A 27,105-nucleotide genomic window follows, 5' to 3' on the forward strand; every position below is an offset into this window, starting at 1 on the left:
ACGTTCTTGTGCAAAGATCCTTTGCGATGAATGACCTTAAAATTATAAGGTTGTAATGAAAGTGCCCAGCGCATCAATCTAGAGTTACATTTGGCATTGGATTGTAGCCAGACCAAAGGATTATGATCAGTTTGAATCAAGAATTCTTGTTGACCATCCAGATAAAAATGCAGTTTCTTGATAGCGTAGATGATAGCAGCGCACTCCTTTTCAGTAGTACAATAATTCTTTTCAAACTTAGTAAATTTTTTGCTTATATACAAGATAGGATGTTCACGTTGTTCATCATCTAATTGGCATAGTACTATACCCATGCCATTGTCTGAGGCATCGGTTTGTATAATAAACCTTTTATCAAAGTCGGGAGCATACAGAATTGGTTTCTTGCATAGCAACTCTTAAATTTTTAAAAGCTTTGTCACATATTTCAGACCATTGTACCTTTCCTTTTTTTGTTACCCCCTTCAAAACGTCCGTGAGGGGTGAAGCAATTTCCGAATATCTCGGTATGTACTGGCGATAATACCCTACCAGTCCTAAGAAAGCACGTACTTCTGTTTTAGTTTTAGGTGTAGGATACTCCTTTACAGCCAGGATCTTTACTTCATCCGGGGTTCGTTGTCCTTGTCCCACAACATGGCCTAGGTATCTCACTTGATCTTGTGCAAATTTACATTTTGATGGTTTTAGTCATAAATTTGCTTTCTGTATTCTTTCTAGAACAAAAGTTAAGTTTTTAAGGTGCTCTTCCCAGTTTTCTGAGTAAATGGCAATGTCATCCAGGTATGGTACAGCGAAACCTTCGCATCCAGCCAGGACTTTAGTCATAACTTTGCTAAAAAAATATGGGGCATTTTTTAATCCAAAAGGTAAACGTAGAGGCCTGAAACTTCCAAAACTAGTTACAAACGTTGCATATCTTTGGGCTCTTTCTGTTAACGGTATTTGCCAGTAGCCTCTAGATAAATCTAATAGGGTAATATATTGTTGCGTGCGTACGGGTTCGTTACGAAATGAATGCACAAGTCCGATGAAAAATGAACAAAAATTTATTTTTATCACAACAAAAATGCTTAAATTTTCTCAAATTATCATGCAGTATTACAATATCTCACAGTAGTTATCTTTTAACTACTCAAATATCCAATAGAACGTAATTCAAAACAGCTAAAGAACGCTAATCCGCGAATTCGCTACAATCAACAACAGTAGTTTTCTAAACAACAAACTAAGCAACTACTACAAACTGAGATGTTTTCCTCCTTTTATAAGATTTTAAAATCACGCGCTAGAATTTTCCAGTACTTTCTCGAAATCAAAAAGAGATATTTATTTATTTAATGCACGCGCTCTTGTATTTTCAATTTTCCGGCTTAGTTTTCTTTTAATATTCGTCACGCGCTGCACTGCGCGAGAAATAAAACCATTTACTTTATAATTAAACTAACATTAGCTTTTTAAATACCAAATTCGTAACACTGCCCCCTTCCCAAGGACTGCACGTCCCGGGCAGTACAATCCCTGGACAGGAAGCTAAACTTACAACTGTGGCATAAACATTACATTACAATATCAAACAACATGAACAATAAATGCAATAACTAACTTAAACAAATCAAATGCTATCAAATACTAAATACAAAACAAATACTAAATGCAAATCAAATACTAAATACAAAACAAATACTAAATGCAAATCAAATACAAATCAAATCAAATACACATTTAAAAACAAAATGGACCATGGTTTTATACTATTTACAATTATTTACATTACGTACTATGGCCATAGTAATGAGCTAACCTGTCGTAAGATTTCGAAGACTCACGGATCCGAACCACGACGTCATTCGTGTTCAGCACTGTATATGGACCATCCGAAGGTGACTGTAATTTAGGACTCAGTCCTTTTCGTTGAATTGGGTTCCACAACCACACCTTGTCTCCTTTGTTGGATCTCTGTCTAGTAGCTCTTGTGTCGCATCTGGTCTTCATTTTCTCCGTCGCCAAGTTGACTCGCTTTCGTGCAGAACAGTGCATCCCCTCAAACTGGGCCTGGGCATCTTGGATGTGTTCCTCAGGCGATGAAGGCGCATCCGTAGGGCGACTAAACAGGCGGTCACAAGGCAGACGAAGGTCTCGACCGAAGAGCTTCTGAGACCACATATGCCGTGTGATGGTAGGCGGCACTTCCAAACGTGATGTTTACGTTTAACTTCCCAGTTATGTGGATCTTGTCACCAGACGCAGTCTGAAGGGTAACACAGGATGGCGTCCAAATAAGTTTATCTTTAAACTGTTCAGCTAAATCTTTCCTAATGATGGTAACATTAGCTCCTCTGTCAATGATCATATTGCAAGGAACCCCATCGATATTCTCATTGATGGACAGTCCGTTATTGTTGCCACTCACTATAGAGATCTTAAGCGCTTTAAAACAGGGTTTTTCATTATCTGGCAACCTCCGTTCCTTGATATGGTCATTAATTTGTTTCCTGCGTCGTTGCTCAGAAATTGTCTCAATTTTCGTAACCTGGGGTGTTCTGCAATTCTTTCGTACGTGGCCTTCAGCTCCACAGTTCCAGCACTTTGGTTTCTTGTCAGTCCTTTTCCTTCCCGTGGCATTTAATTGTCTGTTTAAATCGTATGCCTTATTTTCTGTGCTCTGGGGAGTTCTGCAGTTCCTTCGTAGGTGGCCTTCAACACCGCAATTCCAGCACTTTAGGGTCGGTTTCGTTTCACCACTATTCCGTCTTAAAGCATTCACTGGTCTTGTCAACTCATCCGTTTTATTATCCGTGCCCTGGGGTGTTCTGCAATGCCGTCGTAGGTGACCTTCAGAACCACATCTCCAACATCTTACAGCCACTTTGTTCTCACTGCTACTCCGTATCAAAGCATCGACTTGTCTGGATAAATCATCTAAACGAGCCATCAATTGGTCCCCTGGGTCGTGGACTCGCACAGCTTTGACTGGGTAGCGATCTCTAAGAGTTGCTTGCTGGGCTGCCTCCAATTTCATGGCGTACAACAGAGCGCTTTTCAAATCTTTTACATCCGCCATTCGCAGTGCTTTCTGTATTTCAGGGTCCCGGATGCCATCGATGAAATATTGCAGGGACAGGATTTCCCTTGTTTCTGTCGGGCATTCCGAAAAGGCGGGATGTGACAGCCTTTCAACATCCGTGGCGAGCTCCTGAAGCGTTTCGGTGAGCTTCTGTTGACGAGATTTTAATTGGAGCCTGCTGTAGTCTTTTAAACACTTCTCCCCAAAGCGCAACTCCAAGGCGCCGGACAGAGCTTCGAAATCTAACCTTTTGTTTTCGGGAAGCGTCTGCAGGATATCCGCTGCGTCTGCTCTCAGAGAAGCGGCGAGATGACAGGCCTTAGCTTGGGAATCCCATCCATTCGCATCCGCCACGATGGAAAACTGGGTCTTATACACTTGCCAGGATGTCTTCCCATCATATGTGGATAGCTTCAGAGATGGACGAGCAGGCATCGGTAAGAATTTAAAATCATCACTCTTACTCCCAGCCGTCGCTACGAATTTCTTTTAAAGTTTTCAGTTCTTTGGCAACCGCACAAACCCGGTCATCAATTTGTTGTTCGATTTGCTTCTGAACGGAACAAACTCTTTCTTCTATTTCTTCTTTAACAGAAGAAACATTTTCCTCAATTTGTCCCACTTTATTCTCAACCACATCTATTCTGCCTTCCATAGCATCGAATTTGGTTTCTATTATGCAGGCAATTTCTCTTTTCATTTCGCATTGACTTTCTTCAATCTTGACTTGAACAGCTTTTATTTCTTTTTTAACAGATTCCTTAACAACTTTTATTTCGTCTTTAAAAGTTAATTGACCAGTTTGAATGGCCTTCATTTCTTCCTTAACGGATTCTTGGCCCAATTTCATCTCGCCTTTAATTTCTTCTTTAACGGAGTAGACGGCTCCTTCCATCTTTTCTTGGAAAGCAGCAAATGCAGTCATCATTTGCCTGAATTGTTCTTCCATCGCTCTTGTTATTGGCATTCAAACCCCACTCCTGACACCAAAAATTGTTGCGTGCGTACGGGTTCGTTACGAAATGAATGCACAAGTCCGATGAAAAATGAACAAAAATTTATTATTATCACAACAAAAATGCTTAAATTTTCTCAAATTATCACGCAGTATTACAATATCTCACAGTAGTTATCTTTTAACTACTCAAATATCCAATAGAACGTAATTCAAAACAGCTAAAGAACGCTAATCCGCGAATTCGCTACAATCAACAACAGTAGTTTTCTAAACAACAACAAACTAAGCAACTACTACAAACTGAGATGTTTTCCTCCTTTTATAAGATTTTAAAATCACGCGCTAGAATTTTCGAGTACTTTCTCGAAATCAAAAAGAGATATTTACTTATTTAATGCACGCGCTCTTGTATTTTCAATTTTCCGGCTTAGTCTTCTTTTAATATTCGTCACGCGCTGCACTGCGCGAGAAATAAAACCATTTAATTTATAATTAAACTAACATTAGCTTTTTAAATACCAAATTCGTAACAATATTTTGCTTTTGCTACAGTTTCGATACGTTCTTCAATATTAGGCAAAGGATAGTATTCAGTTTTAGTAACAGCATTGAGTTTACGATAATCAATACAAGGCCGAGGATCCTTTGATGAAGATTCTATCAAAATCATGGGAGATGTATAGTCCGATTCTCCCAGCTCTATAATTTTAAGATCGAGCATTTTCTGTATTTCCCTTTTGAGAATTTCAGTCTGTCGGGGTGACAGTCTGTATGGCTTTATTTGTATTGGTTCGTTATTTAACAGCTCAATATCGTGACAAACTAAGTTTGTTAGTCCAGGATTATTTGAAAAACAACCAGAATATTTCCATAAAATCTTTCGTAAATCTTTTATTTGCTCGGATTTCAACCTTTTCTCGAGTTCATTCTCCTCTATGATGTCCGAAAAATTTAATATACTTGGATTGGAAGGTAAACGAGGAATGTCCATTTCTAAGTCTTCTTCCACTTCAGTTATCGTATTAATCATTTCTGGTCTTTTGTAATATGGTTTAAGCATGTTAATGTGATATACTTGATTTGGCTCATTTTCTTCCTCGAAACTTACAATATAATTGGTTTCTGAAATTTTCTGCTCTATTTTTCCAGGTCCTTTCCACTGTACTTCTAGTCTATTTTGACGATTCGTTGATAAAACAAGAACTAAATCTCCTCTAGCAAATTCTCTTTTCACTGCGTTTCGATCGTACCATGTTTTCCTCCGTTGTTGAGCTTCTTTCATGTTTTCCACGGCAAGTTCTTGGCATTTCTTCATTCGATTAAAAAGTTCGAAAACGTAACTGACAACATTATTACTTTCTTCAATCGGTTCTAGCCACTGCTCATAAAGTAAAGTGACTGGCGTTCGTAGGTTTTTGCCATGAACTAATTCTGCTGGTGTAAAACCAGTGCTTTCGTGTGTGACTGTTCTGAGAGCAAAAAGAACTGATGGTAGATAATTCTCCCAATCCGAAGTCGCTCCTATACATACGACTCTTAACACCCTATTTAGCGTTCTATGGAATCGCTCAACGGGATTACTCTGCGGATGATACACAGAGCTTCTTACATGTTTAATGCCGAAACGCTCCAAAAATTCCTCTGTCAAAGCACTGACGAAAGAGGTCCCCTGATCTGTTTGGATCACTTTTGGGAAACCCATACGACTGAAATCTGTAAGAAAGCATCAATCACAGATGGCGAAGAAATGTCTGTCACCGCAACAGCATCTGGATATTTGGACGACATACACAGAGCTGTAATAATATATTTTTTCCCAGTCTTTGAAATAGGTAGCGGACCAACGGCATCGACATTTATTTTAGTGAATATTTCGGAAATTACTGGTACTAATGTCACTGAAGCCTTCTTTTTGTCATTTCCTTTTCCAGCGCGCTGACAAGCATCACAGGTTCTTACAAAATCTTCAGTTTCTTTGTAACACCTCGTCCAGTAAAAATATCTAGCAAGTCTGTCTTTGGTCTTTTTGACACCCAAATGACCAGAAGTTCCTTCGTGGCACATCTTTATAATTGATGGCTTGAGTTTTTCAGGTATAACGACAAGCTGTCTTTCAAAGCCCATTTTATCCGTCGTTTTTTTAACTAAAAGTTCTTTTCCTGTCAGACTATAGTTCTCATTTTTGCATGTACCTTCTTTAACTTCTTGGATGATTTTAGACAGTTCCTTATCAGCAAGCTGAAGCTGTGCAATTTCTTCTGAGTCAATGTTTACCAGTTTCATGAGAGTTTCATCTTCCGTATTTAGTTCCGGTAAATTATCTCCTTCTTCAAAAACATCTCTGGATGCTTTATTTTCTTCCTTCATCGGTTCCAAGAGCTTCTCTTCGGCTATTTCTCTTTTCCCTTGAGCTCTAGTAGAGACAGCATTAACCTGGTGAGGACAACTATCAGGTTCCTTTCCTTGTTTATTCAACAGTGCAAAAGTTCGATTGCCTAATAAATACCTTCCTTTGTCGAGTTCATTTCTAATAATGGCAGCCTTAGTTATTACTCGCCCAAGATCGCAATTTAGTTCGATCTCAGCCAATGGTAAACAGGTTGGATTCAAATCTAATGGCTGTTGCACCCACACATTTTCACCTGTCAGCATTTCCGGCGTGATGTATTTGCGACAAACTATATCAATACTAGCACCTGAATCCCTTAATATAGGAATTTTATGACCATTTACGTAACCCATACTAGTATAAGGTAATAGAAATTTATCCTCTGGTTTTGCACTAATTCTGTTAAGATTAGCAGGAGATTCAGTACTATTCTTACGTTTTGGTCATTGGGGTCTTAAATGTTGATAGGACCCACACTGATAGCATTGTGGCGTCTTTCGTTTTTCATATTTATCATCTGGACGTGGACTTCTAGGTCTATGAAACAAGCTTTGCGTATTAAATCCTGATGACAATTTTTTTTTCAGTTTTATTTTTATTATCTGAACTCAATTTATCTTGAGTTAGTGCATTGTATCTTTCTTACTGCCTATCCACTACAGGCTTTTTTTGAAAGTTTCCGCAAACGTTTTCGTAGGCATCAAGTTTTTCAGCTAATTTTTTAGATGAAATCATCTCTACCCACTCATCAAGAAAATGATCTCGAATTTCAGGAGGAACTCGACGTTTAAGTTGGTCAAGCACCATCAAATCTAGCAACTGATCAAAAGTCTTAACTCCTAGACCAGTCACCCATTCTTTGCAATAATTTTCTATTTCATAATTGAAATCCACCCATGTGGATTCGGTACTTTTTTGATGTTTCATAAATTTCTGCCTAAACGTTTCCGGGCTTAATTTAAACCGCCTTAACAATAAATTTTTCACGTGTTCATAGTCTTTAGCTTTATCGGAGGGTTCTCTAGCTATTAACTGGGTTACTTCGTAAGGAAGTAGTCCTAGTAAATGAGATACAAATTCTTCTTTATCAATTTTAGCCCATTCTGCTTACCTTTCAAACAATAGCAAATATACACTGATATCTCCTTTCTTGTCATCGAATTTCTGCATAAAGTGACGCAGCTCCGTTTTCGGCCGGATCTGTCCGGTATTTTGAGACTTTGTCTCTGCTTCAAGTCTTAATCTCTCTAATTCATACTGTTCGTTTCTTCTCCGCTCTTCTGCTTTTTCCTGTCTCCTACGTTCTTCTCTTTCCTCCCTCTCTTTCCTTTCTTCTCTTTCCCTTTCCTCCCTCTCTTTCCGTTCTTCTATTATTGTGTCTAAAACTCCTTTGACGAAGACTTCATCATAATCTCTACTTTCAACAATTTTCTGTTTTAAATCAACTATTTTCAAATCTGCAGTCACATGAACTCCCAGTTCAGCTGCGAGATTTTGCAAATCTTCCTTACGAGCTCTTCCTAAGTAAGACATTGTTTCTATGTTTAAAATTAACGAACACTGTGTTCCTATATTTCCTCAAAATAGCTCAAAAATGAAATATTTAAATTATATGAAGTTCATTCTCTCTACCACATTAATTGTGATTAAAATAAGAATAATAACATACAGCAATATATATATCTACTGTCTGGACAACTAAAATGAATATTAAAAATAATATCCAAAACGGTAATAAAATAAGACAATTCAATATTAACAGGAAGTAATAAATAATCTGGTATCGCTAATATTGCGTTCAGTGATGAACTAATAACATAAAGCAATTCAATATTAACAGAAAGTAATAATCTGGTATCACTAATATTATGTTCAGTGATGAACTAATAAAATAAAAATACGCACGATTATTCGATCTCCGTCGGTGCCTCCAAAATAATTATGACTGTGATACTTCTTTGGCGAAATGAAGCAACTCCAATGATGGAACACAGCAATAACTTTTATTTAACACTCAAAAAAATAGCGACATACAAACAAGAAGATAAAACATATTCTAACATTTAAAAATAAATTACATTCTTCGTGCGAGAGTCGCACGAGGCACTCGAGTCTGGTTTCATATATTGCCAGTCACAAATACCTTAATGTTCATCTGTTTAAATTATTTAAACTACAAGATTTTAATAATATGTAAAGCTGTTACAACTTCCATAAGGCTTTCAACAGTCATTAAAAATGATTTGCGTCACTTCTAATATCGATGATTTTTTAAACATTTGAATAAAATTAAAAAGGTTATTACTGACCGTGTTTGGAGAATTTTTGAACGCACTTGCTGTCACCATTCTTAATTTGATTGAACCGAATTAACGAAAAAATTACACTGAATTAACAAATAAAATTACACTGAATGATTCAATGTAATTTTATTTATACTCTCACTTTAATTTCATTGTTCAAAACGATAGTGTAACACTCTTACCAAAATTACTTGACAGTTAATCTACATTTGAGTAATTAATAATTAAAATATGTTTTAAGAGATTGCTTCTGCTTAAATTAGTAATTAATTCATAAAAAATCTAATTTATAAAATTACTGAAAATAAAAATTTTGCCTCTATCTCCAATAAAAAAAAATCCGTAAAAATCAAAAAATAAATTCCGCTTATAGAGTTTTAATAAAATATACAACGAATCCTTTCTTAAATAACCGCTTATCACAGAATTTAGTATAATAAAGTATACATTAATTCCTGTTTTAGATGAATGCCTAAGAACCTACAGTTTTAGTATAATAAAATAATACAACAAAAGGCAATAAATTTAATTAAAAGATAGTGAATCTTGTCTCAGATGATCACTTAAGATAAAATACCATTTCTGTATAATAAAATATACTTATGAATCCTGTCTTAGACGACTACCTACGACAGAGTACCATTTTAGAGTAATAAAATGTCCAAATACAGGTAGAACTGGGCGCGAGTGACACTAAAATTTCCCCACTGGTGTACGGGTATAATTCCGCCGTACTAAATGCGCAGCTCCACCTCAGTCTTGACAGCCCGGGGGGGGCGCAGTGCGAAGCCTTCTTCTTCTGCTACCAAACCACTAGAGATGATTTCGGTTCGCCAATATTTTAAGTGCCCTCATGCCGCCCATCATACAGTGATAAACATCCATTCTTTCTCCGGAGTTCGACCCCAGGCCCATCCGTATGGCATTCAGAGTCGCTAACCAATAAAATATACAGATAATCCTGTCTCAGATGACCCCCTAAAGTAGGAAATCATTTTAGTGTAATAAAATATACAGTTAAATCCTGTCTTACATCATCATTTAAGACAGATATTATTGCAGTATAATAAATTAGTGGTGAACTTAAATAATTATTTAGGATAATAAATTAATACAGTAAATCTTTAGGTAATTCCAGATAATTTTTAATCTTTTCTGATGGGGTGGTCGTAGAGAGGTTATATTTTACGCAAAAGTTTTCAGAAAAACTGGTTATTTTCAGAGGCCGTCGACTTTGGGAGGTGGTCATCAGGAAAGGGGTCATAGAATCCAAAATCAAATGGCGTTCACAGATTTCAGTATGGCCCACAGCTTGATTCATCTGAGTCGAAAATGTTTGATTTTCTGTGCATTCAGTTCTCTTAGAGCGCAAACTTTCTAAATGGGAGCGAAAAGGGCAAAATTTTCTCCGACCCAGAAAATATCAATTCGGGAGCATTGTTGCGAGAGAAAAGCTGACTCATAGGAATCTTCTTTTTCCGTGAATATCTTGCAACTATCTTTCGAATAGATGTAAGGCACTCTCCGGAATTAGAAAAAAAAAAAGCGGAGGAAGAGAAAAAGTTTCTATGTTAAAATTCCCATTCATTTTCATAAGCCCCAATAAGTCTGTAAATAAAATAGATTGCTGGGATATGAAAGCCTGGCAGCTTTGTAATTTACTCATGTGTACATTTCTATTCATCCAGACAGTTAAGGTTACGACAGGCTCCAGAAAAATGAAATAGCATTGCATGGAATTTTAATATCAGTAAAAGTTGGAAGCTATTTCTTTTAATAAAATTTGGCAGCGCATTTTATTAGTTTTAAAGAGATGATTATACTTTTGAATGACAAAATGGGGTCGGCAACGTAAATATATCTAGACTACAGCCGACAGGAAATGCAATGGATTTTACTTCACCCAAAGCGTTCATTCGCATATGAGTATTGCATACACTTCGTAACGCTGTTTCGCGGCTATATATCATCGGATATTACGTGGGTACTGCATAAATATAAACGCAAATACCAAAGTCACTGACAGATGCACCCAGCAGCAAAATAGTGATTCTTCAAAGCATCAGAATCTTTTTATGCGATTAACAGATTTTGATTTACGTGTATATGTGCACGATCGCATGTTATTTATTTATTTGCTGAATTATCTATTGTATTAGCCTTTTCTTTTTGTTTATTGCTTTTTGGCTCATGTAGTTTGTTGAGAGATGCGTAAAAATGGGTTTTATATCTGACGATTATATACATGTACACGTAGTTTTATGTAGTATCCGTTAAGTCGTAAACATTTCATTTCCAGTGATTATCACTTTAATATGCCTTTGATTCTGGTTCCGCCACGTGTTACCATAGGAAACAGTTTTCTGTTGACCTTACTATGCCAGCGCTTTGCAGTGCACATAAAAATTAAAATAATAAGATATTAGACTGCTGTATATACATATGTTTTAGAGCCTTCGTGTTCTTTTCGGGAGCATTCACAGTATACCCTAAGTAAAAAGACTGCGTAGCGAATTCTATGCCTTCGACGAACAGGTACTACAGAAGACGGTTTAAATAACCTTTTTATTTGAATTAAACTAAACAAAGGTTGCCCTCACTCGGTGCTCACAACTGCCAGAACTCATGACCAAGTAACTGGAACAGAAAATAAAAATGTAAAATCACAACAAGGTAATATGGTTAAACGACTAGCTCCTTCTTTATCTAAACCGCTAAATCGGCTGCGCACAGCAAAGCCGAGCCTAGAATACGAATATAATCTGAAGAGGGTGGCTAACACCAACTAGAGAGCTATTTCAAAACACGCAGCATAAACTTCGAACTAACTCCGCTACTACTTCTCACGAAATCTTAAAAAACCGCTGCTTAAATACTGCTTCTGAAATCACTTAAGGTTTGCATACTACATTATTAAAATTTACATTCTAACCGGAAACTGAAATCAGAAGGGAAAGGAAAAATTCTCAACTTAAAATAATTGGTTACAATAAAATAAGGTCTTTACAATGTTTTATGTAAATAAAATTACAAATTCAGAACGACGCAGTTATCTCACGACCAGTCGTACGTGTAAGAAGCATATTTCAAATTTCGTACTTTATATAAATATTTTTTGCCTCATAAACTTAATTGCATTTCTCACCGTGATTAATCTGACACTGCATTCAAGATAAGATAAATATACTTGTAATTTTTATTTAACTATTAATTCTATTAACGTAATTTATTATTTGTGCAATATATGGAAAAATACTAATTTCGTTTTAAATTCTATACATTTAATCTTATATTACATATTTATTAGGCGAGCCACTCCAGAGGGTATAATGGTCAGGGCAGATAGAATGATTCCATCAGTTAAGATTTGAATTTTGGGTAAAACTTTAGGACTCTACTATCTTTTCGGCAAAAGGGCACTTAAAATCTTTCGAACCGAACGTCCCTTCGAGAATTTGAGGGTAACAGGAAAGAGGGCAACAGACTGTTGGATTCTATTTTCCAGAAAGCCCTGGTTTAAAACTGAGACGAAACATAGGCAAAGAGTCCTCGTGTTGTTCTGATAAATTAAATAATCGAGTTCAATCCCATTACATGAACCGATATAAATTAGCTGTGAAAAATGGGAACGCATAAGTGTGACCTCATATTTCGGGTTGTTTGATATGATTTTCTAAATAAAATAAAAATGAAAGATTAATTAATTTAGTTTCACTGATTAAAGCAAAGAACATGAGGCCTGTCTGGCTAACAAACGAGATCACTTCATGAAGGATTTTCTGAAGAAAACCGGCTATTATTTATCTTACTCGTAGAGAAAACACGAATTCCCACGCAATCAGCCTTTGTGCCGAGTATTAAACCCAAGTCAATATACCAGTGTTCAGCGATCTTGTTCACTTGATTATTGGTAGACTTTTCAGCCTGTTTGGAAGCACGAAAATAATATGAATTCATCAAACACAAAGCATCGGTCCCAAATGTGTTACAAAAATTTTACAAGATAAAAAGACAGAGTGCGTTTTTTTCCCATTTTCTATGAATTTCACTACTGCCAGCTGTAAGATCAACATAAGGATTATCAAAAAGCAATAATCACTCGAGGCAAAAGATTTTTTAAGCCGTGACCTGAAATAACAAATGCCTACTAACAAATCTCTACATATAAACAAAAGAAAGAGTCTGTCTGTGTGCGTGTGTGTCTTTCGTTCGCGCCGAGCGTAAGCTAATAGACCCACGACTACGAAATTTGGTACATAGGTGCATCTAAACAAGAGCCAGTGCACTTCGAAGAGATTTTTTCGAAATTCGAATTAGAAATTTTTTAATTTTATGTTTTGTTACGAAATCGCGTCATTTTGAGACATAATAGGCTATAGGAAAGCGAGATTTTACTCTAAACACTCCATTTTCACATCGTTATGAAACGTAGGCATTTAGCTATTTTACGAACTTAAAATAAATTTCGTGTTTCAATACATCGATTAAATATAAATTTATTTAACAAAGGGAGTTTAACACCTTTCCAACGGGATTTTTTTCTAAAAAGGTTTATTTTTTTAAATGTGCAGTTTATTTTTCTTTGATTTTTGGACACGTTAAACTTTTATCCTTGCGACTGCTTTTCAAAAAGAATTTTGGAAAAATTATAATATTTTGTAGTTTAAAATTTTTTTTTTTAAATGAAGCTTCCGAGTACTCTTCTCCCATCTCACATCTTTAAAAATGTGATTTTGGCAACAATTTTCCTGTCTTAGTGTTGTTGATAGATTTTTGATGAAATCGCGTCCTTTTGAATAGTTTCATTCTTTTAGAAATATGGGTTTGGCAACAATTTTTCATCGTATTTCTTATGTCACTGTTTTTAAGAGATTGGCGTATTTCATTGTCATTTTTATATACGTATATAATACATTTTTACTGATTTTTTTTGATAAAGTTGTTCTGCAGAGTAAAATTCTGCGCGAAATTTTATGTTTCTTGAGTTGCTTTTATTGCTCATTTCACTGTTTGTAATATATTGAAAAGTTTTGCATGATTTTTTTTTTCTTCAACGGAAAGTTGCTTAATTTTTTATTAGGATAATTAATATTTGTATTAAGGGATATATTTTATTTCATTGGATTTTTTTTCTCTTGAAAATATAAGATAAAATATCATTAATTATACTTTGCTTTACAGAATTTTTTGTTTTTTGTATTTTTTTATGTTATTTATTGCTCATTTCACTGTTTTTAAGATATTGAAAAGTTCTGCGTGATTTTTTTTTCTTCAACGGAAAGTTGGTTAACTTTTTTATTGGGATAATTAATATTTGTATTAAGAGATATAGCTTATTTTATTGTATTTTTTCTCTTGAAAATATAAGATAAAGTATCATTAATTATACTTTGCTTTTCAGAATTTTTTTTTTTTGTATTCTTTTATGTTATTTATTGCTCATTTCACTGTTTGTAATATATTCAAAAGTTTTGCGTGATTTTTTTTTTCAACAGAAAGTTGGTTAATTTTTTATTAGGATAATTAATATTTGTTTTAAGAGATATAGCTTATTTCATTGTAATTTTTTCTCTTGAAAATATAAGATAAAATATTATTAATTATACTTTGCTTTTCAGAATTTTTTGTTTTTTGTATTCTTTTATGTTATTTATTGCTTATTTCACTCTTTTTATCTCGTCACCTCCCATTTATACCATTCACTCTCCTTGGGTAGAATTAAATTCAATTTTGGTCTGCTTTATTTATTTAATATTTATTAATTATTTTATTTTTTCATTTGAAATATCTATTATTTTTGTGTTATGAACTTGTACGCTACATACTGCTGTAAAATTTTAAATAAGCACTCCCCCTGTTATCTAGAATGAATTAATTCATTTTACAAAAACCCGATAAGGAAAATAGTTTTGGATTAGAAACATTTCGGACGACCTTGAATTGAATTGTGAACCGAAGTTTCATTGTAGTTATACCCAGGCTTGACACTTTTCTGAGTCATAAACTCGAATAACTGTCTTAAATCTGACAGGACACGTGTCTTATCATTGTCAGCAAGCATATTAACTAGAAATTAAATCATGCATTATCCCCTAAATTAATTTGATAACAAAATCCCAGAATAACACAGCAATATAGTCTTAATAAAGACAATAAAATAAGTCCCTTAATTGTAACTTTTATGTCATAAGGTACTTCTCTCACCTTCTTGACGTCCCTTTATGGTGTGGTGGTCTGCACACTCGGCCAGTATTCCAGAGGTCCAAGGTTCGATTCCCGGCGAAGGCTTCGTTAAGTTTTCAATCTCTCTTGCTTCCAAAAATTACGTAATGTCTCTACTATGTTTTAGTCTCACACAGCACGGAATATCCCACGGATATTCCATTTTTATCTCGTATCATCTCACAACATTCCCGGAATTTTCGCTCTTAGTATGTTCGAAGCATATTCCAATTTGGAATATTCTTCTAATCCACTCGCAGGAATATGCCATAAATATAACAAGTACTTCATGGGAATATTAGACTACATAATAAAAAATCATTCGCATATTCGAATAGAGAAGTACCAAACCTTTAAAGAAAAGATTTCAAAAATGTATTTCTTTGGACAAGAAGAGATAACATCATTAGACTTAGATAAGGTAACAGATTTGTTTTCTGTTTATAGCTTAAAATTCTGGAATATTTCGAAAACATGTCAAGAAAATCTGTTGGATATTTACAGGAATATTTCTGGCTTACGAACAAAGGCAGACATTAGGATATTGCATCCATTGGTTTAGGAGAGATCGGCATTCTTGTATATAATTAGAAGTTTATGGCATTTTCATGGAATATCCTCCTATTTGCCTTGAAATATCTCAGGACTTGTACTGTGTGGAACATTAACACATCTAAACTTCAAAGCGCTTACTTTTCAATTTTACAAATCAATTCACACATGTATTCAGATCACAGCTTCATTGCAAGAAAGCAAAAGAATCTTCCAAATTCCTGCTCAGGAACAGAACATGGACAAAATGGTCAGACGATTGTAAAATTATCGCTAGACGAATGTCTTAAGAAGTGTCAGACCATCAGCCGAGCACTAAAAAATAAATATTCTCGATGAAGAAGAATACACAGGCAGACGAGTTTAATAATTTCCAACAAGAGCAGACAGAATGACAGAATGATTTTTGTTGACAGAGTAGTTTTTACCAACTAAATCTCAAGTACGCAGAATTTAAGTCGTTTTCTATTGCATCTCCCAACTGTCATTTGAGAAAGGAAAACCGAAACAAAATAACGTTCTTAAAAACATTATTTCGGGACAGTGTTTAGAAATCCGCTTCTGAAGGCATCATCTACAAGTTAAGACAAAGCAGAAGATAAATTTATTCCATACCTGAAAAGCGTAAAAGCAGCTTAACGTGAAGTTATTTGAAGGTTCGTATAATGCGGGTACAATATGAAAAACTCGAGATAGAACGCCGCCAAGCTGAGAATATATATTTGACAGACGCTTTCGCTGGTAATATCATGTTTGCCCGAAAGAAAGCCGGGTAGTGCAGCTGGTATTTTACTAATTCAAGATCTAGGAACGCAAAATGTGCTGCATTTTACATTGTTTTCCTATAGTAATTGCGAATACAGTGAACCGTTTCTAGAAACGACCACTCTCGATTCTCTATAATTTTGTTCTTAAATTTTCCGTGAAGGTAGTGAAATTTAATAGTGATATTTATTTGTATTCTCAGAAACGAAATCATTTTTAGGGTAGGAATTTAAGAAAGATCAGCGTAAAAGGATGTATTTACAGACTCGAGGCTTCAAAATAATACGTATGCTATCCCAATATCAAGAATAAAATAACATTTTTCAGTGACTTCTGAATGTGTACGTCTCGTCGAATTAGATGGCCAGTAAAACAAAATTATCATATTTGTACCGTATAAAATTCACCATACAATTATAGTACCGTATGCGTTATAAAGAAAACAACGATTCTGAGAAACAATGATGTCGATGGGAAAGATTTAAATCTGGTTGACAGACTTTAAGAAATTCAAGCACGGGACAGAATCATTCTATTTTCGTAAACAATATTGACAGTCGCATATAACAATACTTATTTAAACAACTGATAATACTAACAGTGATTTAATTAAACTATTTCAGCAAATCGAAGAAAACGTTCATAACTGCATGACACTGGAAGTCTCTTCTGGTCTCTTCAAATTCGTGATTTACTATTCGTGCATACGGTTATTAGCAATTCTAAAGTAGTAGTTGTTTTAATTAAAAAAAATACAGCCAACTAAACACAAATAAATATTCTCTTCAATTAAAAAAACGAAACACCCTGAAATATAAGTATATCTTTAATATATAATTTATAATATATTTATGACAGACAAGTCCATTCATAAAATGCATTACATTCATGAGATTAAAAAAAAAGTATCATAAAGGGTTTAGTGAATACTGCTGTAGCTGATGACGATTTGCATTTTTTTCATTATCGGTTCCTGTCAGCAAAAGCCTTATTCCGTTTAATTCTTTCCCATTTCGACCTCAACTCCAAATCGTGTCATTTCGTCCTCTACCATCCGGCCCACCAGCGGCCGAGCGGTAAAGTCGCTGAACACTGGTAGTTCGGTTCGAGGTTCGAATCCCGCGAACGGGCTGGCTGCATGGGTGTTTTCGTGGTTTTCCACATGTGTAACGTGTATACGAGCCAGTTTCCCCTTAGAAAGTCCTCCACGAAAGGCATCCCTCCTCTTAGGCAGATAGCCCTAGTGTGCTTTGCCATAATTAAATACACCACACCACCTCTACCATCTGCCGCCGGTTTCCGTTTTCTCGTAATGTTAATTATTGAGACAGTAGCTTTCGTACATTTAAACGGCTTATGAGAGATCGGCATTTGTTTCTCTCATTTCTCTTAACTTTTAATTTCTAATATTTATTCATCAATTTCTTTGAAGAATTTATTCCGCGCAGAATAGTTATCACTTCATGCACATGAAAATACATTTATCTGAAAAGTAATTATTTTTGTTTTACAGGATGGTTACAATTAAAGTTCCACTTTCAAATGGTCATAAAAAATATTAAAAAAATAAAAAACTACTGGACCAAATGCTATCAAACTTGGTAATCGTGTAAAGGAGGTCATGGGAATTTATTTTCAACAAAAGGAAAAGTTCAGAAACTCACCACCAGAGGGTCAATGGCGCTGCATGCAATATTCTTAAACGAAATAAGGGTCGGAATCCAACTTAAGCTTTAGTTACACGAGTTTAACATTTTGTATACCCTTAAGAAACACTGATTTGAACAAAACGACAATTTAAAGGCTTTAAGGGCGATAAAAGTCGAGTGCGCCATCAGTGTAATGGAGAAATTCGTCCGTGAAAACCACAAATTAGCGATTAGAAAATGTGAGAACGCAAATTACTCGCAAAAGAGTGCGCATTCCGGAAATCGTTTTCTTACAAATCGCTAATTTGTGCTTCTTGAACCCTGAATTCGGCCCTAAGACATGAAAATATCGGTTTAAAACGTTTTAATTGTTTCTAAAATGAAACTGTTTGTGGGGCGAGGCAAAACAGCAATGGTTTGCAATTGGCTTAAGGCATTTTCCTGCCGTAAGCCAATTACAAGCCATCGGCGTCTTTCCGCAAATGATTTATGCAAATAATCTAAGCAATTTGGCGTAATTGAAAGATACAATACACCTACATGTCCGTAACATTCCTCCTGATATGCTAAGAGCTGCCTTTGAGAATGCAGTAACACGAATTGCTTTCGCAAAAGGGTGGACGTCACATTGAACATGCTTTGTAATACGTTTCAGAAACGATTACTGATTACACATTTAAACAGAAATGATTACACATTTTAAATTGATGTGTTCATGTCTTATTTCGTTTAAAAATATTGCGTACAGCGCCATTTCCCCCTGGTGGTGGGTTTTTGAACTTCATTCATGAAAATATTCAGTTTTGTACGAACGTAGTACTAAAGCTTTGCAGACGCACTGTGTTTGCAACTTAAACTATAACCAAACATCTGTATCACTGGATATCTAACAGCTGAATTTTGAACAGTAAAATTTCTCACGTTTTTTTAAAATTATAAACAGGAATCTTGGTAAGAAGGTAATACCAATTTTGTTGTTCAAATCTTTATAAAAGTAATACATTTGCAAAGATTGTTTTATAGCCATGTAAATAAACTATGTCTTTCAGATATGGAATAATAATCATCTTACATGAAGAACCTCACCAGAGAAAATTTTTACATTACATTAGAGAATACTTCAGTTCAGGTAACAAAATAACTTTTATAACTTATTAGCACTTAATTGGCATTTTGATTGTGAATTTTATAGCATTCGATATCCACAGAATTTTAAATCAATTTATAAATGAATTTCTTTTTTCTTAAGCCTTTTGTATATGTTTGCGATCAGAAATTTTACACAGCAAATTCATAGAAAAGACTAATAAAAGTGTTTTAAATGATGCAATGGTTAATGTTTTGAGACTTTTGAATTTAAAAAAAATTATTAAAATTACAAAATCTAACATTTTATATTCGCCTATGGTCTCTGTACGTTTTTAGGAAAATTTTGTATTGGTTATAAAAAAAATAAAATACGAAAACTTTGACTTCCATACGACAAGAATTGACCAAAATGTTTGATACAAAAATCGGGAACCATATTCAGGAGCAGTACGTAAATTGAACAGCGAAATGTTTGCATTTGTACGTAACTAGAAAATAAATTAGCATTTAGAAAAAGGTTTCTTATATTAAGGCATTACGTGACAAGCATTTCTATGCATATCATTAGGAAAAATGTTAATCAATAGATTTTTTTTCCAAAAAAAAAAAAAAAAAAAAAAAACCTCTTATTACCGTAGTCTTATAGAACTCGTGTTGTAGAAAACACTGGCAGGCATTCTTATTGGCACGTAGCTAACTCATATTATTTGCCTCAATTAAAATTGAATAATATTAAAAAAATCTGAAAAATTTCAGATTTTATATTACGTCAAAAGGGCGTTTTTTTAATGTTTATGTGTTACCTTTGTAGAGACATTAGGTTATTTCGAAGCAAGAGATGTGAAAAATGTGCAATGCTTCGAACCACGGACCTCTCAAAATCGCGTCGAGCTTGCTGACGACTACACCAGGAAGGCATGCTACGAAGGCGGGAGAAATACTTTATATACTTCCCCCCCTTCTAAAGGGCGACTGGGGTTTTAGGGGATTTAATCGCCAAATCCTGGTTTTGAAGAATCCTCATTCACCACCTTTTAGTTCGGGCGCCACTCTAGAGACATTAGGTTATTTCGAAACAAGAGATGTGAAAAATGAGCAATGCCCTCGTCGAGACTCGAACCACGGACCTCTTGAATTCTCGTCTAGCATGCTGACCACTACATCAAGAACGCATTCTAAGAAGGCGGGAGAAATACCTTTATTTATTAAATATCATGTTCTTTGCACTTACAATTCAGTTCAACAGAAATGTCGCAAAACAATTTTAAAATGAGCATATTTTTAGATTTTCCGATACACAGTTCTGCGCCCTGGAGATAAAAAGGTTATTTTTCTTCCGTAGAGTGTTGCCATTGCTCGCTTTTAAATCGTTGAGTTTGTTACTCAAAAATTCGTTAAAGTTTTACCAAACATGAAATCGATCATAAAACAAATTCCAAATTTCAAATTTGGTCTTCCACATGCCCGCATTCGTAGGAGGATTATGTCATTCAAAATTCGATGCCTCTATGTACCGTTGTTTTATCTCAATGCGAAAAATATACATACATTTATGCAGATTTTTCATTATTTAATTTCAAATATAATGCAGGACTATAACATTTGGTGGCAACAGTTTGAAAAGTGATTCGCCGTTTATAGTGATTCAACGCAAAATCGCAAAACAAAAGTAATAGTCCTTCAGGGACAAAGCCCATTTGGACTAATAATAACTTTTCATATGTGTAATATGACTGAATAATGAATAAGCGTTTATCAAATATATGTAATCAAAATAGCTGTGTTTTAAATTACATCAGTTTGATATATTATCATTTAATATTCATTGCAGAAAGTTTAAATTATTTTTAATGCTAAAATATTTTTAATGAATCAAAATACTGTGATCATGGACAGTATGAAACGATCTCTACCCCCATATGCAGATAAGTAGGTGTCTATTAACTGCATGAATTTCAATTAAGAAGCTAAGAAATACGAATTGCAAGACGTTGCTTTCGCCTTCCTCACTTTAATAAAACCTTTATTTAAATAAACTTTTATCGCTTTAAGCAATTCACTCAGTCTTTGAACATTTAAATAAAAGTAGTATTTTATACCATCTCTGAATACGAATTCCTAAGTTATATTCAAATCCTAAGAGGATGTAACAAAGAAGGATACCTAGAAATACATTAGTCATTAAGTAACGCAATTTTTTATATAAAAACGTAATTAGATCTAAAGAATAAACTTTTCACCTTCTTACACCTCACTTACATTAGCTGTTTTATTCGCGTTTATAATTTTTCTAATCACCTAGTTAAATTTCTTTTTCCTTCTTCATGATGAACATACAGTTTTAACGGGTTTATTATTATTATTTCGAGTACAATATTGTGAATTTCGACGAGAACATATTTTGTTGGAAAAATTTGGTTATGCTTACAAATGGGAAATTTGTTCAAGACAAATCTTTGTCTTAATCTTTTAGATACCGGTAATTTTTCGTGTACAAAATAAATATTAAATAAAAGCTTACACACGCTAAAATAAAAATGAATTATGCACTTTTATAATTGTTAAAAGAATCGTAAATCAAAGTTGTTAATGTTAAAGCCAAGGATTCAAAACTTTACTGCAAGAACGTTTAAGAAATAGCTTTTGATTTTCGGAAAACAGAAAAAACTGGAGTGATTTCTACCAAAATTGCAGCAAGCGATACGGTTTTGCCTAATTATTACGCTGTACTCCTTCATTAGTTTACTATTTGATTGTCGTTATTTATCTTAAAACAATCAAACATAGGCCTACTCCGCTTTTTCTGCATCCTAATGATTATAATACCGGTAAAACTGAAAATCATGTTACTTATCTAGTATTACATTTTTTTTTACTTGTAAATGGGTTTTTTGGCGATTAATAAAACTCATAGACAGCATATGAATAGCGAATGTTTGTGAAAGTTAAATAACAACACAGGAAGTAGCATACTTAAATATCATAGAAGGGGCACGGAAATCTGACGATTTGGGAATAGGAACCAATACCATGAAACGTACTTTACACGTTTTTAAATTAGGTCAAATATTTAGGTCCCAATAAGCTATAGTGAACATCACAGATTGCCGAAGAACCCATGACTGTACTTCAGCAAATGCTTCCTTGCAGTCTGACATTTAAACGAGAAAACATTCCATGACCTGCTCGTTCTCATGATTTGCTAGCAAGAGACTAATTTCTCAGCGGTTATCTGAAATTTGACATGTGCATTAAGGAGCACTGTAGTAATAACACTGACGCAGTCGATGTAAAACTGCAAAAATTAATTGCAGTTATACCAATCAATGTTGTCCAAACAACGATGCCAAACCTGCATGACAAATCCGAGAAGTGTAGCTTAAATGGTAAAGAACATTCGAAACGTATACAGTTAAAAAAACTAGAAAGTGAAGAAATAATAAATAATGTTGTAACAAAAGGCGTTGTGTATTCTTATTTCGTAAGATAAATAAACATTTGCGTAACAATTAATAGCATTCATTTTTTTTTATAAAAGTCATCAGATTCTTGTGTACTACACCATATAGATAACCATACATTAAATGAGGAGACGCGTATGTTTAAATTTATAAAACACGATAATAGTAAAGAGAAAGAACACATTACGAATCGATTCCATGGGCTCTACAAACGAATGAAAAGAAGCAAAAGAAAGGGTCCTCGAAAAGCACGCAAACTGTACTCACAAGTTTCAAAGTCCTATCAGATAATAATATAAATTTTTGTTCTGTAAACAATTATTTGTTACATATGATGGCATAACGTATTATTACTTGTTTGAACTCTAGCAGTAAAGTCCTTTCCATTTACCATCCTCGGATAGAAAATCATTTTCACCACACGTGAAAGCTATGGGTGTAGATGAAGAACGTAAATAACTGAGCAGAATCAAACTCAATACAAATTTGAGTAAAATTGTTTGAATAAATGCATTGTTTCTCCTTTGGCATTTTATTACGCCTTTCATTTACATAATAGGTCCGACATTTCGACATCAGAGACAGCCTGGAGCTTCGCCAAATCGGGAGAAGCGCTCGATCTGCGGCAATACAGAATCAGCAAATTGCTATCAGTAAAGCGGCCATCTTCATATTTAACACTCCAAGAGAAACCAGAGAAGGCTAAAATTCTACACATTAAAGTTTGCTGCCGCAGTTTAATAGGAAATCTGAATTCATCTTGAATGACGTCTACTTCAAAAAAAGATAAATGACTGGAGGCATTCTGTTAGAATTTTACATCTAAATGTCATTGAAACTCGAAATAAATAGTAGCTTTCGGGAGAAGCGTCGAGGTCTGCCTGCTTTAATTAAATTTTCAAACATTCATGACAATTTGTGAAACCATATTTGGCCGAAGTTTTCCTTAAGCAACGTCTTAAAAGGGAACTAGAGTCCAAAATTTGAAGAGATATCTCAGAGGCTTAAAATATGTTGGAGGAATAGAAAACTTTATATTGCGAAAGTTCAAACAGAATCCGAGTAACATATTTATTTACTAATTATAAATTCATGCTGCCTTTTAACTGCGCAACGATCATGAAATAAAAATTATAAGGGATACTTTTCCAAACGTTTTAGATTTTTTGCACAAAAATGCGATCATAATATATGTGTTATTTATTGATAATAACATGATATTGATAATGATAATGACGTGAATTTATTGATAATCTACAGGGTGGCACAGAAGTCGCGCATAAGCTGTAATGCTTCACACAGACACACACATATATATATATGTAGTAGGGGAGTTGAAGATGCTAAATAACAGTTCCAACTTTGTTTTCCACACCACAGAACATTTAATAAAGATAATCAGAAAAGGTACAAATTAGATTAAATACAAGTGCCGTTTGATACAAAGAGGATTATGTATAGCTTTTACCAGTCTTATCACATAACCGATTAGTGCCTACTCGCATTTGCTGATGTATTAAACAGTACAGTCCAATTTACCACCTTCGCGTGGAAAACTACAGTTCCTTATTCTACACCTTCACGTGCAGCTCACCACCTTCGCGTGGGATAGCACAAGAGTCTCTCTGTCTATGTCATACTCATCTTTCACCTCGCTGCTGGCGCATCGGTGAGGCCCTCTGGTGGTTGTGTCGCACTTACGGATACTACAGTTCGGCCTTCCTGACGCTTTTTCGTCCTCGAAAACACGGATCAGCAACACTGGAACATCAAGACAGCACCTGAAAATAAATTTAAAAAAAAACAAAAGAAAAGGGAAAAAACAAAAAGAAAAGTGCGGAAGAACCACACATGGTTTTATATAGTAGAAGTCCACGGCTTCATGAGATCAGCTGCTGTAGTGGTACATCCAGGACCTTCATGGTGTCCCACTTTTTCCACCTGGTAACGATCTTTGCCTTTCCTCGCTGTTACACGATATGGACCGAAGAACTTTGGCCTTAACTTTAGACCACCTCCATATTGCGTTCTTTGTATGGCAACTAAGTCGTTCACATTGCATACTTGTGCCTCTTTCCTCTTTTTGTTGTATGTTTTTCTATTCTCTTCTTGAATTTTTAGAATGTTTTTTCTTGCTTCTTCTCTCATATCTTCTCGATCTTTCATCATAGTATTTCTTTCTTCTTCTTCAAGAATTTCCATAATCTTTAAGTCCTCTCGATTTCTCATTTTAACACCAGTGAGAAGCTCAAATGGAGAACTCTTTGTGCTTCTGCTCTTAGTGCTGTTTAAGATCCTTTGTACATCGCCAACATATTTGTACCACTTGGTTGGATCATCTATGGATAATTTAGATAGGACTGGAATCAGAGTGAGATGAATTCTTTCCACTTGTCCATTTCCTCTAGGAACGCCTGTAGTTGTAAATATGTGCTGGATCTTCTCTTGATTACAGTAATCTTCAAAGTCTTTAGAGGTAAACGCCGTACCTTTGTCACTTATAATTCTCAAAGGATTACCGAAAGTTAATTGTTGCAGTTTCAGCTTCTGCAATGCCTCTTGAGCTGATGTAGACTTTACTGGATAGAGCCATACGAACTTTGTGAATGCATCAACCACGGTTAAGATGTGATTGTAGTTCTTATTTGTCGAAGGTAATGGTCCTATAAAATCGGTATGAAAAGTGCTCAAAGGGATACTATCTTTTGGTATGGGATTGAGCAATCCTTCGCTCTTACCTCGTTTTCTGTCGCACAAAATACATTCTACACAATTTGAAATAACTTGCTCAATTCGTTTTCTAAGGTTAGGAATATAAAAGTCGTTTTTTAGCAGATCTTCTGTTTTAGACACTGCGAAATGTCCCTTGTTATGGATACTACGTATGATTTCTAGCTCTAATACTTCGGGTACCACAAGTAACTCATGACCTCTGTCAAACTTGTATAATATTCCATTTTTCACTAGAAAATCTTTCTTTAGTCCTTGCTCGACTAAGGATTTTAGCAACTGGAGACGCTCATCACTTCTTTGCGCAGCTGCAATTTTGGCTGTAATTTCTCCCTGAGAACAAGTAACCATCATGACCGCGTTTCTACTTAAGGAATCCACATGCTTCATTTGTTGCCCAGATCTGTGAACAATTTCGTAGTCAAATTCTTCTAGAAGTAACGCCCATCTCGCCACTTTAGGAGTTAAATCCTTCTTGAACATAGTCTTCTGGAAAGCATCAACTATCCTGACCTTAGATCCTAAAAGGTAATTCCTGAATTTCTTTAGAGCTTCTACTATAGCTAAAACTTCAAGCTCATAACTAGATAGCTTCTCTTGTTGGAGACTCGTTTTTTTACTCATGAAGTAAATGGGGTGTAACTGTCCATCATCTGACTTTTGTAGCAATACAACGCCGAAACCATGACTGCTTGCGTCTGTATGCAATTCTAATGGTGCTCCTTGTTTAAAAATATGAAGAACCGGACTTGTGGATAAAAGTTCTTTCAATTTATTAAATGCATCTTTTTGTTCAGGCCCAAATTTGAATTCTGCTCCGTTACGAAGAAGATCACTTAATGGTTTCGCTATTTTTGAATAATTGGCAATAAATTTCCTAAAATACCCAGTAAGGCCTAAGAAACTTTGAATCTGCTTAAGGTTTTTGGGTTCCGGGAAATTTTGAACAGCCCTGGTTTTTTCAGTAGAGGGGCGAATTGTACCATCCTCAATAACATACCCGAGAAATTCTATTTTTCTTTTCAAAAATTGGCATTTCTTAAAATTAATCTCCAAACCATATTCTTTGGCTACTTCTAAAACGTGTTTCAACTTTTCTAAGCCTTCTTTCTCATTTCGTGCTGGAATAATAAAATCGTCCATGTAAGTAACAACAGTGTCATCCCGAATTAAATCTCTAAACACATTATAAATAAATCTTTGAAACACACTAGGGGACGTGCACAAACCAAAAGGTGCTTTTAGAAATTCGTACAAGCCTGAATGAGTAATAAATGCCAAATATTTAGTGCAGTTTTCCTCAACTGGAACATGAAAAAAACCATTCTTTAAGTCTAATGTCGAAAAAACCTTTGCTTCACCCAAACGATCTAAAACTTCTTCTACTTGTGCCATAGGAAAAGAATCCTTAACTATTTTTTTATTTAACTGCCTAAAGTCAACACAAATTCGTGTCTTGCCCGATTTTTTCCTACACAAAACAATTGGCGAAGCATATTCTGAACACGACGGCTTTATAATCCCATCCTTTAACCATTCATCTATTTGATTATCAACAATTTTTTGATCAGCAAAAGGAATTCTCCTCGAACGCTGAGAAACTGGAATATCATCTTTTAATATTACTTTCATTTTTAAGTCTGTACTGCGCGGCTTTTCTAACGGTTTATAATCATTAATAAGAGTGGAAACAGTATTGCGTAATCCTTCATCTTTAATATGCCATAAATCTGTTTCGCTGTCTGCCTCAATGGCTGCAGAAATAAAAGACAAAAAATTCCTTTCCGAAGAGACGGAATCATTTTCATATTGCGTAATCATCACCTGGTCGCAACAGATCATTTTTAGACAGGAAGGGGGGAAAATACAGTCTGTTATCAATTCATCAACTATCGCTGCTTCAATCTCTTTTTGTTTTTT

General features: G+C 34.9%; 2 protein-coding genes across 4 annotated transcripts in view; one reads left to right on the plus strand and one right to left on the minus strand.

Annotated features, from left to right (window-relative positions):
• LOC118185850 (tetraspanin-9-like) overlaps positions 1-27,105 on the plus strand; it is a 367,713-nt gene that overhangs the window by 70,640 nt on the left and 269,968 nt on the right. For both annotated transcript variants that reach the window (XM_035355764.2, XM_035355765.2), the window contains exon 2: positions 18,955-19,034. The gene's annotated coding sequence lies outside the window, so the exon portion shown is untranslated. The remainder of the gene's footprint in view (positions 1-18,954; positions 19,035-27,105) is intronic.
• Positions 1-27,105, minus strand: part of LOC118191787 (uncharacterized) — a 426,838-nt gene that overhangs the window by 20,872 nt on the left and 378,861 nt on the right. The gene's annotated exons all lie outside the window — the stretch shown is intronic.

The sequence above is a fragment of the Stegodyphus dumicola genome, chromosome 6 (genome assembly GCF_044657685.1).
Source record: "Stegodyphus dumicola isolate Sdum_Otavi_A_Nest chromosome 6, ASM4465768v1".
Taxonomy (NCBI): domain Eukaryota; kingdom Metazoa; phylum Arthropoda; class Arachnida; order Araneae; family Eresidae; genus Stegodyphus; species Stegodyphus dumicola.